General features: G+C 47.0%; 1 protein-coding gene across 1 annotated transcript in view; it reads right to left on the bottom strand.

Annotated features, from left to right (window-relative positions):
- SLIT3 (slit guidance ligand 3) overlaps positions 1-16,360 on the bottom strand; it is a 585,386-nt gene that overhangs the window by 313,636 nt on the left and 255,390 nt on the right. The gene's annotated exons all lie outside the window — the stretch shown is intronic.

The following is a 16,360-nucleotide window of genomic DNA, read 5'->3' as shown; positions in this document are numbered from 1 at the left end:
CGCCTTTAAGAAGGTGGGTCACCGCTTTCCATTTGTCTTACTCTGGCAGGTCTGGTGCCTAAGCAAATAGGCAGTGAACACAACCGTGCAGAATACAGAGAACACAGATTCTTAAGTCAGGCCCGAGGTAAGTCCTGGCCGTTGCACGCGACCTGGATGATGGTGGGCAAGTTCCTTCACTTCTGTGATTCTCACTTTCTGCATCTATAAAATGGGACTAGTACTGGGACCCACTGTGTTGCATATTGTGAGGGTTAAGGAAAATAAAGCATGTCTACTGTCTACCCCTGTGTCTAGAACATAGCAGATGCCAAAAATGTGAGCTATCAACAGGCGGTCTTTTGCAGACACTGCCTATCTTTCTGTAGCATCACTCCGTCTTCTGTTTAACAGAATTTTTGCTGGCTACTGAGGAGAGGAAAAGCCATGTTCGTGCTCCTGGACTCACAAGTTGTCCCATCCTTCTGTGATGTCATAATTTGAGCTACAGCCCACAAATCTGAATGCTAACAACCCTGCAACCAGTCCCCACCTCCCACACGCTCTTCATCACCCACTTGCACCCAACATCTGGGGCCTCTGCTTCCACCCTGCCGTCTTGTGAGCCCGCCACCGCAGTTCCATGTCCAACATTACTCAGAGAGCCGGTATCTGCAGGAGGTAAGCATACCAGGGCCTCCAGGATCCAAGCAGGAAATCTCCCTTCCAGGGGAAGCTGAAATGTGGCAAAATGGGATATAGGCAGGGGCATCTCTTTGGTTTCAGGATTAAAATTGAAACCTGATTCCTCTGTTCTGGAGGACCCGACCACAGGTTTCATTTTTCAAAGGACCCGGATGCTTATTAAGGCCAGCTCATCCCCAAGATTGGGTTACTTTGCTTTCAGCCGCTGCTTGACCTCTCCTCAAGCCCATTCTGAGGTGAAGCCCTACATGGAATTGAATCCGCACTACACAGGCAGTCCGGGGCAGCCAGGGCCTTAGGCAGCTCCTTGGGCAACAAATATTTTTTGAGCAAGCCTGGCTCCTTCTACTTGTCCGGGTCTCTGACCAGGTGTCCACCCCTCAGAGAGTCCTTCCCAGACCTCTGCATATAAAGTCTCACGCCTGCTGTCTCCTCTGCACATCTGCCTTTTCTATGATCTTCTGTCGATTAGCCCAAAGCCTCTCATGTCTACATTTGCTTACTTGTGCTTACCTGCCGCCCCTAGAGTGTCAGATCCCTGAGAAGAGAAGTTTTACCTGTCTTGTTCATGCTATGGGCCTGGCACGTGCTAGTTTTTGCACTGAGGAGATGAGGGAAAAGAGTAAAAGACTTACAAAATGCCACACAAAAATCTAGAGTCCTGCCTGCCTTTGGGGCTTGGAATATAGAGAATGCTCTGTTCAGGGAGGTAGGGAGGGAGGGAGGGAGGGAGGGAGCGAGGGAGGGAGGGAGGGAGGGAGGGAGGAAGGGTGGGAAGGAGGATAATTATGCTGTTTTACTTTTGATGTCCTAAAGCTTTTTGGACTGACCATACTCTCTGACATCGTACACGAGGCCTGAGCAACTCAAGGTAATTGTATCTGGAAGTGTCACCAGCCATTATACATTATGCATATTCTCTTTCCTGTATACTCTCTCTCACTGTATCTAGTGAATGTACTGAACCCCAATTGCTGAGGGCCCAGATATCTAAGTACCTGGAGTGGTAAGTCAGTATAAATTTGATGACAGCCAAGAAACCTCAAGCATTGGTAGGCGAGACAGCCTGATGAGGGAGAAGAGAGAACAGAAGTCAGGGTTTTCCTCTGACTTAAATCTAAAACTGATTATCAAAAAAGAACAGGTCAAGACTCATGTCAAGCTTGTTTCCCTCACCTGGCCATGATGCTTTCCTTTGCTTCTCTGAGGTAGGCAAAGTGGTCTCTGTACACAGGGCTGCAGGGAAGGAAGGGAAGCAGCGCAGAGAAGGGGTAGCTGTGTTTGCAGGAGGAGTAAGAAACAAACCTCGGAAGGCCGTAAGGACTTTGTAGGCTATAGAACAAAACTTCCAAAAGGGCAAAACGCAAAACCTGGTTATTGAGGAGGGCTATACGTCCATGCAAAAACAAACTGCAACCCAACCAACCAAATGAAAACAAAGGATCACCCTTGACAAGTAGATATATTTGGCCCAGTGTGGAGTTTCTATTACAAAAGAACAAAACAGGAGTAGCTCTGGCCACCCCCTGCCCCATCACGGCAACTACCGCTACCTTCCCCTCCCTGGGCAGCTGTTCTTATGTTTAGGGTGGAATGCTCCCGCTAGGGCAGGTTTAGGGCATGTTTCCTGGTGACCCTGAAGCCAGCGGTGGGGGAGCACCTGCAGGTGTGCATTTAGTGGCTGTGGGCACATCTGCACAGGGACGCTGGAATTCTGAGTGTCAGGAGCCAGTAAGCAGTGGGGTTCCAGAAGCCAGAGTTTGGCAATATGCATGCATGCACACACATGTGGACAGGCAAGAACATTTTCTGTGAGGATTGTCCAAAAGTGATACATAATCAGTAGCTGTGGAACTTTGTATAAGCACCTGTCTAAACTGTTCTAACCTCATTGATAAAATTAAGACATGGGAATAGGTATTCCCTAAGGGTCTTCCAGTTTAAAAATTCTATACTTTTATGTAGACATTACTTTCTCTCTATGCTCTTCTGATTTTCTCTCCCTTGCTCTTCCTGTCTCATCTTCTGCTTTTCTTTTTTTCTTCCTCTTGGCTAAGTCCTCTTCATCTGCCTCAAAGGCGCCTGTCACCCCCAGTAGCTGACCCGGAAAGCCAGCAAATCAGCAGTTGTTTTCACAAGGTTTGGAGTAGCTGATGTCCCACAATTATGATTCAACCATCTAGTTCCTAGGCTCTAAGATGAATCCCCAAGTCTCTTGTCGAGCATTAAAAAAGACATACCAGCCAGTCAGCAAAAGAGAGTCTCCTGATTGAGTCCTGGCAGTGCAGAGCAATACATAGAGCCACTGCACCAAGAAGTTTAGTCAGGTGCACCCAAAATCGCAACATTTCTGCTGCAGAAATCAAGACAGAGCTCAAGGGGGAAATCTAGCAACTAAGGCATAACGCTGATTACGGGAGGAGTGAATTTTAGGCATCTGAAAAGCCTTCCTAGGATAGGGTATGATAATGTGCAAGTTAAGCAAAACATAGTATCATCATTCTTCATTAAGTGCATCTATTCCAATAAATTGAGAAATCCCATCATTTGGGACGGACCCATCCATTAAGCATATATAATACATGTAGTGATCATTAGCAGAGCACTGTATGCTATGACCTGAACTAAGCTCCTCATGCATACCTCATTCAGTCCTTACAATAAAATAGGACACTGATGTCACACAGTGTTAAGAGCGTGTCACTAGTCACACAGATTCCACCCTTCTCTACACCTCAATTTTTTCCTTGGTGACATGGGACAAATAATAGTATTTGTCCTTATAGGAGTGGTGTCCTTTTTCAATTAAAAATTATATAAGCACTTAACACAATGTTAAGAATGTAGTAAATGCCCCGTAAACATTATTTATTATTGGTGGCATCATTTTTGCACATATGGCCACTAATGTCTGGAGAGCATAAGTAGTCTCTCCGAGGTCGCATGGCTAGAATGTGGTTTGAACGCAACTTGGTCTGTGACCACACCCTCTTGTCCCTTGTGATGTAAGCTATCACTGCTTGATGGTGACGTCTTTACATTTTCTGGTACACTTGGCACCGACTATGGACTTGTCCTGCAATCTGCCTTTAGAAGTCATTGCGAATCTGCAGTTCTAGTAATCGTACTTTGGAAAAGTCATGCCAATGTGTGTCGTCTACGGTAGGCCTTCCTTCGAGTTAGAGATGCCTGTGGTCTTTCCTTTGAAGGAGGTAGATCAGACTGCTTCATCAGCATCTGTGATTCCTCTTTGCCCATTCCTATTTCTGGATTCTTCTGGGACATTCCCTTCTGTTCTTTCCTAATGATCCAGCTCACACCAGGCCCTGGGAGTCCCCAACACAGAAAAGTCAAGGAGTGAGCCAAGAAGAGCCATGGCACGAAATGCGGCTGGAAAGGCAAAGACGCGGCAACGCGCTGGGGGCTCTCACCAAAAGAAGCTTCTAAGGAAAGGAAACCAGCCACCTTGGGGGACATTCATAACACTTACGCCAACCCTTGCTTGCATCAGGGCTGGAAAGGGCAGGCCAAATTGCACACCATCTGCAGCCAGCTCCTCAACGTCAGCTGAATGCCTCCCGTGAGCCTCCGTGGAGCGACGGGGCCACATTTCCGGTAGAAATGGCTGACCTCAACGGTGCGTGCTACCGAGGTAACTAGGAAGGGTAGCAAAATGGCCATGGATAACCGGTCCTAAGAGGGAGCTCTAGAGGAATTTTGTCCATAAAGAAAGGAAGAAAGAGACTAAGAGAAAGAAAAGCCTAAGGAATGCCTTAGTGTCTTGAAGAAGCTCTGAAGTGTTCTTTGGTTTATTTGCTTATATGGGGAGAAGTCAGAGAAGTAATCTGGAGCCAATGAGGATCAAAGAAAGGAAAAGGGGCTTAAGCCAGAGAAACATTCCAGCTGGACAAAACAAAGCCCTTTTTGAATGCAAAGCTGATAAGATTGCCAGGTTTTACTGCCCAGTGAGGTTATGGTTCTACCTGTAAAGCTTCAAAAAACAATTCTAAGAAACCCCTCTTTCTCCACCCCCCAGTCCTGTATGTTTCGCCTTATACCACTTGTCTCAGAATTACCAGCATCATTTATACCATCTGTATTAGAATTATCTAGAAAGCTTATATAAATGCAAGTTCTCAGGCCCCACCTTGGACTCCACAGAGTCAGAATCCCAGGGCAGGGGGGAGGTGCTCCATAGCCCACAATTTTACCAGCTCCCAAGGTGATTCCTATCTACGCGGAAATCGTCGAGCAGTCCCCTGTCTGCAAGAGCGGCATGAACCAAGGCAAGGGCCTTCCACCTGGAGTTTTCTGAATGGCTGCATTTTATCAAACTCATCAGAGGGCTGCGGCAGAGGGCCCTGAATAAAATTCAGTGAAAACTGCCTCTTTTGGGAGGCAGGCCGCTCAGTGCTAGAGCACCACCCTGACCCCAGGGCACAGCCACGCTGCTGAAAGGAAGAAGAAAAGGGTTCGCTCTGGGAACCCTTGCTTACAGAGAGACAGCTGAGAGGGGCTGCCAGGCCTCACGCTGGAGGGCCAGGGCCGGGGAGAAACTTCAGTTCAGGGCAAACTCCAATGCTCAGAAATCAGATCTGAGTGCAGCACTGCCATCCTCTACTAAAGAAAGGAATCTTTTTTTTTTTTTCTTAAGATTTTATTTATTTATTTGACAGAGCACAAGCGGAGGGAGGAGCGGGGGCAGAGGGAGAGGGAGAAGCAGGCTTCCTGCTGAGCAGGGAGCCCGACACAGGACCCAGTCCAGGACCCTGAGATTATGACCTGAGCCGAGGCAGACCCTCAACCGACGGAGCCACCCAGGCGCCCCAAGAGAAAGAAATCTTAAAAGAGTAATTTGTTTTTCTCCCTCCTCCTATCTGAGTCGGGTGCTCAACTGTGGACACACGCTTATTGATTCGCGCTTCACTCTTCAGTGCCTTGCAGTCTCCTTACCACGGGACTGTAAACGTCTGCACCCATTCGGAGGTGGGCGACTGCTGGTCCTAGGGGAAAGGAGAGGGCTCTAAGGCAGTTTTCTTTATGGTTTTTTGGGCCTGCATAGTTTTTTGGTTTATTTGTTTTTAACTTTTTTTTTTTAAGTATAATTAACATGCAGTGTTATAGAGGCAGTTTTCTTTTTCCTTCTACTGCCACTACATCTTTGGAACACGAACACATGGGCTGGCATAAGGGACTCCCTTCCTCGGGTACTCCTGCCCTGACTTTCTCAAGGTTACTCAGAGCGCATTTTTGCCTCTCTCCGCGGGGGTGCCCGTTAGCACCCAGCATCGACACCTGGCCACTGTGGATTCTCCCAGGCTGATTTGCCTCCTCCCACTCTGGGTTGCTGGGTGACAGGAGGGGAAGGGGTGGCCAGGGTTGTTTCACAGAACTTTGAGCTGCACGGTGGAGAGGGGAAGGGAAGTGACACAGGGTTAGGAATAGGAATCATCCAACTGTGTCAACTCGTTCCCTGCGACTGTGCCTCTCTCGCCAGTGCAAATGCTTCTCAGATCTGGGAGTTGCCATTTTTCAGAGGAGGGAAGCAAGTGGTGGAATGCCTGGAAGAAACAAAACTGCCTGTCAGTCACAGCCTCATTGGAAGTCTCGATTCTATTCCTTGCTTCACAACCAATTGTGGGTTGTGCCATATGCAATTTGTTACTAATTAGAGTCCCAAGCTAATTCAGTTAAAAAAATAAATTAGAAAAACCTGTAGGATCACTCCTACGTCCATACATTCTGATAGCTTCCTTGAAGGAAAAAGAAAATTAGGTTTAACTAGGTGAGTGAATCTGTCTGTACCTTACATCTTATTTCCTATGAACTCAGAAGGCCCATATCATAAATGTTACATCCATGGGCATCTCAAAAACTAACGGCTTTGCAGTATTTAGCAAATTGTGATCACCCTGCCTCTATCATTTGCTTAAACCAGCTAGGGAGCATGCCAAAATGCAGATTCCTGGGCCCGGTCCAAAATACTGAGGGTGGCATTCTGAAATCTACATTTTTTAAAAAAGATTTTATGTATTTATTTGACAGAGATAGAGACAGCCAGCGAGAGAGGGAACACAAGCAGGGGGAGTGGGAGAGGAAGAAGCAGGCTCCTAGCGGAGGAGCCTGACGTGGGGCTCGATCCCATAACGCTGGGATCACGCCCTGAGCCGAAGGCAGACGCTTAACCGCTGTGCCACCCAGGCGCCCCTGAAACCTACATTTTTAATAAATGTTCTCTTCATAGCTATCATGGCTTTCCTTCGAAGCATAGCTGAAAACATTTCTCTTTTATAAAGGATTAAATAAGTCCTTCAACTCCTTCTATAGTCTCTGAATCCATTTTCTTTTGCTGCCTCCAGCACCCAGAGAAAATGCACATACTTTTTTTCAGTTCTTTGCAAATAGTCTAAAATGTTCCTGGTCTGTGTGTTCTCAGGTCTAGAAAAGAGATTGGCAAGCTACAGTCCTCAGGCTAAATCTGGCCTGCTGCCTGTTTGTGTAATAAAGTTTTATTGGAATGCAGTCATGTCATTTTGTTCACATATTGTCTACGGCTACTTTTATATTGCAAGGCACAAGTGAGTATTTGCAACAGAGACCATATGGCCTGTGAAGCTGAAAATATTTCCTATTTGGCTTTTTGTATAAAAAGTTTGCCGAGGGGCTCCTGGGTGGCTCAGTTGGTTAAGTCTCTGCCTTTGGCTCAGGTCATGATCCCAGGGTTTGGGATCCAGCCCCATGTCGGGCTCTCTGCTCTGCTCCTGTTTCTCCCTCTCCCTCTGCCTGCTGCCCCCCCCCCCCACTTGTGCTCTCGCTCTGTCAAATAAATAAATAATATCTTTAAAGAAAAAAAAAGTTTGCTGAGGGGCTCCTGGGTGGCTCAGTAGGTTAAGTGTCACCCTTTGGGTCAGGTCATGATCCCAGGGTCCTGGGATGGAGCCCCGTGTTGAGCTCCCTGCTCAGTGGGGAGTCTGCTACTCCCTCTCCCTCTGCCCCTCCCCCTGCTTGTGCTCTCTCTCTCTCTTTCTCTCTCAAATAAATAAAATCTTAAAAAAAAATCTTTAAAAGTTAGAGTTAAGGAGTGAGGTCCTTAGCATCTTCAAAAGCAGGATGGGAGATGAGGGGTTGCTGCTTGTTTACAGGGGCAAGAAAAAGGGCAAGTAGAATCAGGGCAGCGGGTGCAGGAATCGGTTTTCTGCGGGCTCTCCTCACATCCTGCAATGCCAGCATGCTGAGTTTATTCCCCCCATCGATGACTGGTACACGCCCTGCCACACACAGTGCTAGAGGAGGTGACTTGCCCCTTTCTCCAGGAAATCATGAGTTCCAGGGGAGATGGAGCAGTCCGGCCTCAAGGTTAGAATCTTGTAGGACACCACGAAGCAGAGGGGAAAGAGTTCTGATAAGGTGTGGCAGACTTGGCTCTCAGGTCTTCCCTACAAAAATTGGCTATGTACCTTAAGGCAAGTCACCACCCCTTTGAAGGCATGACTTCCTCATCAAAACAAGTCTACATCTTTAAAATGTCAGAACCAGACTGGATTTTAGATGTAACTAGCTCAGTGGTTTCCAAATCCAGTTCCAAGAACCCCTGTGATCCTTCAGAGGTGCCTCAGGATCTTCTGTAATGTTTAAGGGATGGGCAACGGGCAGATTCGGGGCTTCCCACTGATTGAACCAGCACAGACGTTTTATTTATTTATGGTGGGAGAGTGTTTTGAAGTGATAACTAATATGTTCCACATCGCACCCACCAATACACATACACTTTCTCGTATCCAAACACACAGGATATAGTCTACCTTTGCCTTAGGGATGCATTGTCCGATACAATAAAGAGAACAAAGACGTCAACTCTTGGCTTTTAAGTTTGAAAAATCTAGATCTGTGCTGTCCAATATCTGGCTATCTGAATTTGTGTCAATTAAAATTAAACAATCAGTTCATTGGTCATACCAGTCACATGTAGCTGTGGCTACCATAATGAACGTGTCCATTATAGAAAATTCTGTCAGACAGTGCTGATCTAAGCCCTAAGCGTACTTGGGGTATACTGGATTAGCCTGAATTAGTCACCTTCCTCCTCCGAAGACTTCCCTGCTGGGGAAAATATTTAAAAGGATCATGAAGGGAGTTGAGACACAGATGGGCACAGGATAGAGACCCCTTTCTTCCCCTCTCTCTGCCAAGTACCAGGACTGGACATGGATGGAATAAGGGGAATGATCGAAGCGCAGGTCTGAAGAGACATACTCTGCCAGGTGGAGCCCAGTGAGGTGGCCAGGTCTCTCAGAATTCCCTTTGCTCTATCCTGGTACAGGAGCATGAGAGAAGAACGGATTCATGATGGCAAATAGCAGCCTTGCAGGAAAGATAGTCTTTGAGAGTTTCCCAGAGCCTCTGAGGAGCAAGGAAGTAGAAGGATCATTTCCTGTGCTGGGCAGAATTGCAGGGAAGAAGGAGGCTGGATGGAAAGAGGTGGTTGTCTCACTGGGTGCCAAGGTAGACAGACTTAAGTGCCATGAACTAGGTGCCCATCACTTCCTTCTGTATGTGGGCATCACTTAAATATTCTGGAGCTTGGATGCGGCCCTGGAAAGGGGGTAGGGAGACGCAGAAGGGCCCAAGATTTCGTTTTTGTGGAAAGTGGGCACGTGAGAGGAATTGCTATATATACTGATGTTTGCAGACCGAGTTTATATCCACTATGTATTTCTTATGTTTGTCTTGTACAAAAACAATCCTGCTGCTAAAAATAATGAAAGGCTGTCTGTGAGCCAGCGACCAATGTTTCTTGCCTCTAAGGGTATCCTGTTGGACACGATGTGTCTGGGGTAACAGGTAGGTGTAGGAAGCAGTTTTAGACCCCTCGCTGTTTTAGAGGAAACATAGGGTGTGTAAGGTGACAGGGTTCTCTGGAACTTGCCCTAACTCCCCTCCTGCGGAGAACAAGAGGCATGATGAGTAAACAGCAGAGAAAGTGCTCCGTGCTTAAATGCAGAAGCACACCAAGAGGGAACACCCCCCAAGCTTAAAGCCCTGCTTTGCTCCACAAGGAAAGGAGCAAACGGTGAACTGGTACTAAGCAAAAATGCCTCACCTTCTAGTGAAAGCGCCATAGCCCTTGTACTTCTAGTGATGACATTCTCTGACTATAGGAGATGCCTAAGGAAACGGAAGCTCCAGCTTCCATTATCTGAGCACACCCTCTCTCTCTGTGTTCCTGAAAATTTCGTAACTTATTTATGGTCACACCAGCCACATTTGGATCACACTGGACACCCATCTTTTGGTGCGGAGCTGCACAAATGTCCAGGTGCACACAGGCATGGCTCATGTCAGCACGCCTTACAAGAAGGTCCTGAGAACCAGGGCTGTGGGGTGAGTTCTTCCATGAGGCCCACATGCTGGTATCCAGGGCAGGCAGTACCTCAGCAAAGTTGGCCTTGGGGTTTCATTTACTCCATGAGGATAAAAAATGGTTTGTTCTTTGTTAAAAAAAAAAAAAGGTTGTGTTATGTTAGGGCTCTATTAAAAATGGGGGGAGTGCAATTTTTGTTTAGAGAAGAATGATTATAAGACTAAAGATTTTCCCAGGCCCTTATGTTCTTTAGCAACAGCTCTAGACCTCTGGGTTGGAGGCTGGTAGCATTGAGAGGAAGCTATGGTAAGCTTTCCCCCAAAGGCTTCTAGGAACCTAGGGGACTTCTAAGCTCATTCGGAAGTCTCTCTCTCTCTCTCCTCATTGCTCCCCTCTGCTTTCTTTCCTCCCCACTCCTAGCTACCTTCTCTCATGGTTGTCTTCTGTAATCTTCACCCTGCCTCCTGTGCAGCAAGCTCTCAGACCCCCCACCATACTAAAGGCCATGTCTGCAAGGTTCTAGCGGAGATAGCAAAGCTTGGGTGGGTGTGTCGGTGTGAGTAAGGGAGCCAGAGGCTGGATTTTCTCCCACACTTCACCCATCTCTTCGGACAGAGGGGAGCAGGTGTCCTAAGGGCAGGTGCATTTTCAGAAAGAGATGAAGGACTGAATTCAGGGAAAGGGAAAGAACTGTTTTCTCTCCCCAGTGGAAACATTTCTATCCTGAAGGTGGAGAATTGGATTCTCCCAGAGGGTCGCATTGGGTGCATCCTGAGCTAAGGGCCTCATGCATGCTCCTTTATTTATCCTCAAAACCAGCTCTGAGGTAGCCATATTTATTCTCCTTTTATGAGTAACCCATGGGAGGATTAGAAAGGATGATCAATCACGCAACTGATAAGCCTCTGAGCCAGGAGCTTCATCCCAAGAGCTGAGTACTGAATGTGAATGCAGCACTGAGGTCTAGCAACTGGGAGACTCCAGGACGGCCCGTCCACCCTGGGAGGAACAGAGGTGTTCGAAGGGGTTGTGATAACAGCTTGTGCTTATTGTGCCTTATCTCGTGAGCCTCAGGGCTGGGATTCCATTGAGCTTTTTGAGTTTGAGTCCTCTTCTAATAAACTATACTCCCCCAATGTGAGCTGTGGGCAGACACACTTTCTCTAACTTCAGGAGGCAAACTTTCCCAGTGGGGAGAGAACACTGTCGGTCACAAACCTCTCGCTGGGCAGTGGGAGCAGATATACTTTTCTTGCCAGAAGTTGCCAGAAGGGCTGTGAGACTTTAAGGTTGACTAAGCCGTAATCCTACTCTAGATCGTGCTGCTGCTTCCGTTTCCAGAGCAACAGCGCGGAATTGGGAGAACATACGTGTTATCAGATTTGGACAGGGAGGCGAGCAGCAGTGTTTGTCACTGGGAACGGAGTGTGACACAAACAGCCTGGGCTCCATGCCTTGCCCAAGCTGTCACACGCACCCCATCCTCCAGAAGCAAACTGATAGCAACCCAGAATAAACCACCCCCTGCTTGTCTTTAAAGAACAGTAGCAGAGGAATGGGGTCTGGGTGGGGGGAAGGGGGAGGAGACAAAATGAAGAGAAGACACAAACCCAAGACACAGTGCAGTTTCAAGCAGTTCCTACCTAGGCGTCTAGAATTCTCACAGGGCCAAGGGACTAGAGGCTGACTGTGGCTCCTGAAATCTCCAGACACACCCAGATCTCACCGAAGTAGAAGACAGTCAGTACAACGAAATGACTTCTCACTAGGACATGGCTCTTCATTAATGGCGCTGGTGCTTTTTCAGAGAAGAGGTCTGAGTGGAAGTGTGAGACAGGGCAAAAAGTGTTGGAAGTTTCAGAATGCAACCCGTCCTCCTTTGCTGGCCCCAAATTCTGAGAAGGATGTTAAGAAGGGACTTCTTTGGATACAGTTCTGAAATCAGTCAGAAAGTTAAGAGGATTTAAAAAATTATCTTGGATCCATCTGGAATCTTAAAGAAACGATCACTCAAAGAAGAACAGGAGTGAATTCAGATAATTCCAGCCCAGTAATGGAAGAAGCAACTTGGGTTCCTAAGTGCCTAGATCATTCTGGAAGGTCATACTTCCTGCATGTCTCCTCCAGCACCTCTGCCCTGTGGTAGATTCTGTAGACATGATGTGCAAGAGACCAAATCAAGTGGGTCCAGAGAAAAGTGGAGACACTCAAATTTCCCTGGAACAGATGGTAAATTCTTCACTCTTTTCTTGTCTTTGATTTTGTTTTCTCGTGAGTTCCTTCTGTAAGATGCACTGTGGGTAATCCAGGAATCTCATTCCTACCTGGCAGAGCCACAGGACCTCTCTGTGGCAAAAACCCCAGGGGATGGCTGAGACCAACTTTCCTCTTGATGGAGAGGGAAGCACACAGCTCTGGGGGCCTCCTAGAGTCACGCTATGCAAATAATTCAACAAATGGTCTAACAGCAATGTTGTCAGAAAAAGAATTTCCAATTCTATCACCATGGTGACAGCTCATCAAAAAAAAAAATCTAAATCTAAAAATTGCCTTCTTTTGGCTGATGAAAAATAATAAATAGGGCTTCTGGGGCTTGTATTTGCATTAGCCCTCACTGCCACCCCCAACGCTCCCCAAATCCACCCTCATATCTGGCTGGATCCTCACACAGCTTCGGCCACCTGTGCTTCCCCAGGATGCACTTGAGCCTAGGAACTTAAAACAGGAGTGGTTTATTCCCCAAACTCCCAGATCCCCAGTCTGTCCCCTCTCCCCATGCTCTTGCTGGCATTCATTAACCCTTGACCCCGGGTTTATCAGCCGTCCATAGCAATTTCACAGACAGGGCATTTCTGGAAATAGCTACGAGCTCCAGGTTGTGGCGACTCCAGGGATGGAGTACTCACAGGAGAAGAAGAGAGGAGAACGTCCTGAGGGTCTGAGGCAGAAATGGGCACTTGTAACTTCCTTCTGTCTTAAGGGCAATGCCACAGCCCAATTGTCATATTAAAAACTGGACTGTTTAAGTCTCCAAAGCATCTTGCAACAGACAACATGGATACTTTGCCACTTCTAGAACTGTGATCCAAGCAACTGCTGAAAGAGTGCAGTTTTCAGGAAGCGGGGCCAGGAGCAGCAAGATGTCGGTGCAGCGGCACTGTGGCCTCTTGTAGGGACAGGCACACACCAAGGAGCACCTGCCCATCCAGTGCAGATGAGTGGATGCTGACATGGCCACACAGGGGAACACTGCAAGATTAGGACGAACAAACAACTGCAGATCTATGGCTACTGATGGGGAGAGATGCCCATGATTTGTCCCTAGCAAAAAATCAGGCTACAGAACGACATACATAGTGTAATCCTATGTAAGCTATATATTTATGAGCATACAAACATAAGAGTAGAAGGCTATATACCAAAGTGTTAATGACTGTTACCTCTGGAAGTTTCTTCTTTTTATCTCTATGAAATTTTGTTGCCTAAAGCAATATTTTTATGTGGTGAATTTGTATTAATATCATAATCAGGAAAAAAAAAACCCACAAAACCCTAAAGTGACTTTAAGAGGGACTTTTCAAGAATGAGAGATAGGGATCAGGTGTCTACTCTACCAGGCACTGTGGTGGGAGGCAAAATGAAAGGACCACACGGTCTGTGCCCTCAAGGGACTAGAAGTCTAAATGAGGGGATGCAAGAAATCATCACTAGGTCCTAGATCTTTAGGAGTAAATGAGCTAAACATTCGATGATGGTGGATCATGTTCACACAGGTAGACAGACATAGTTTGGTGGTGAAGAGGGAGAGGTCACCTAGATTCCCATCCCAGATGGATGTGATCCCAGATCAAGCTGCTTATCTGCCTGGAGGCCGAGTTTCCCCATCTGAAAGTGGGGTTAATAACGGGAGAGGTGGATCCACGCCAGAGGATTGCTGTGAGGTTTCAAGGGAGTAAAGACAGAGCACAGTGCCTGCAGGGGGACAGTCAGGAAACGCCAGCTATTACTAATGACTTCGCCAAGGGCTCTGGGAAAGCAGGAGTGGGCTCAGCATAGACATAGGAAAGCACTTTGGCATCACACCTCCTGATGCCAGTGGTCATCTACCTTCTGAAAAAGACCCTGCCTTTAGGTTAAGCGCTGAAAGAAGTTTTACATTAAATGGAATTCATTTTCCCGGGGAACATGGGAAGCCTGGCTCATGCCTCCCTGGCATGGTGCGGTATTTATCATCGTGCTTAATCTGTGGGTGACCTAATCTGTTGATGAAGCCAATCAATGGCTCCCCCCACCTCAAGCAAATGACTTGCTCCCCTCCAATCAAGAGGCACCTTTAATCTGATTCCTTTCCACTCAACTCTCCACCATGACCCACATGTCATTTCATTCCTCCTTCCCCTCCTGCAAGTAATCAGCCTGGTCCAATTTGCTTGTATAAACAGGAGGCCTAGGTGGGGGGACGTCACTTGGCCATGGCAGCTCTGCTTTTTATACATCCCCCCGCCTTGTTTCCTGAGACCTTTCAATAGAGCCAGACTTGGAGGAGAGTTATATTAAACAGTTTGACTCCAAACCTAAACAGCCCCCGAAGCATTAGTGGTTCAAAGATCTCCTGGTGCATTTATGAAAAGCCATTGATCTGGGAAGAGGTGTTAGCGGACTTGAAATGCACTAAGAAAACCCCTTTGCTGGCAGGAGGCAGAGTGGTTTCCATTAAGGATCTGCCCTTTATCTTGTCACATCACTGACCTGCGCAAGCCGAGATGGGTATTTCCCCTTGCCTTGAGAGGAGGCTGCCTTTGGTTAGAAGCTGTGATAAGAAAGCCTTCATTTTTGAGACAGACACAAAGGACAGAAGTGACTTGCTTTTCTGAGTCTGAACCCCAAATCTCCTTTAAATTCTAACTTTTGTGATCACCTCTGATGTATCTGAGCCTTGAGAACACCATGGGTCATTTCCCCAGTGTTGGTTCTGAGGACTTGGGAAAAAAAAAAATGCAAACCCTGGGACATCAGAGCTTTAGGAACTTGAAATACCACCTAGAACAGGGTCCCTTCCTCAACCCAGAGGACCGCTTACCAGCTTCAGAACAGTGTAGACTGCCTTAAACCCCCCTTCTGCTGCTTACTACTGGGTGAGCTGAGATGCATTCCTTCTGGTCTCTGCCATGATCTTCTCGAGTAGAAACTGGGTCTGATGACCTCAGGGGGTTGTTGTAAGGATTAAATATGGTAACACACGTAAAGTGCTTTGCATAGAGCTTGGCATAAAGTTGACACTTGATAAATGCCAGCTATTATTATTGCTTGCTATTACTATACTATTATTTACACAGTCTAAAAATTGTAAGCAACATTTTGCATGTCACGCACATGTGCATTTTCCTGGGAAGAGGTCTATATACTTAATTTTCATTTTCCCCTTTAGGGGTAGAACCGCTAATCTAGCTAGGCTTTCTCCTTTAATTGATGAGTAAAATCATGCCCAGAGGTTTAGAGTGTTCTTTCCATAGTCACATGGTAAGACAGATGCGAGGCCAGAACTAAAACCCAAAATCTGTTGATTCACTATCCGGTGCTTTGCAACATTCTGGAAGCATTAGCAAAAGTAGCTCAAGCCTTACCCAGTGTTGCACAGAAGAAGGGATCTATAAATATATGTGGAACAGGACTGGACACATACTGATGGGGTTAAGGCAGAGGGAATGTTCAGGGGTCTGGAGGTGTGATGCCTATGGAATTGCCAAAACTGCTTGACAACAATACTCGACAGAGAGGAGGTGCACGAACCAGAGTGAAGGGGGAAAGGGTGGGGGCCACCAGCAAGAACCTGCCCCACTTCCAGACTCCTTTGCATTTCCCACGGATAGCAAAGCACATTTATCCCGTAAGCTTTATAAAATCTAAGAGAACATGAACATTTGACCTAGGAAATAAATAATTCTGAAGTTCTGAGTGATTGTAACTCCATTTCCCAGAAGGTGCAGCCCCAGGATTTTGAGGTTTGCATTCTTTTTTCTTTGACCAGTTTCTTTAAAATACTTTAACTTTCCCAGGTTCAGTGGTTCTTGAAGTGCGTCTTGGGACCGCCACCATCAGTATTACCGGGAAACTTGCTGGAAATACAAGTTTGGGGGAACCCCTTAGACCCACTGAATCAGAGAGTCCGGGGCAGGGCCTAGGAATGTGCTTTCGGGGGGGTCTCCAGGTGACTGTGAAGCACGCTCAACTCTGAGGACCATTTATTTTTAGGCCACTGGTGTGGCAGAGAGACCTAGCAAGGAAAGAGAGCTTGGAAACATCTTCCAGAAATTT

The sequence above is a fragment of the Ursus americanus genome, chromosome 15 (genome assembly GCF_024610735.1).
Source record: "Ursus americanus isolate L20-20 chromosome 15, mUrsAme1.1.p, whole genome shotgun sequence".
NCBI classification, from domain to species: domain Eukaryota; kingdom Metazoa; phylum Chordata; class Mammalia; order Carnivora; family Ursidae; genus Ursus; species Ursus americanus.
Note: the sequence above shows the minus strand (reverse complement) of the source record. Positions and strands in the feature narration are given on the sequence as shown.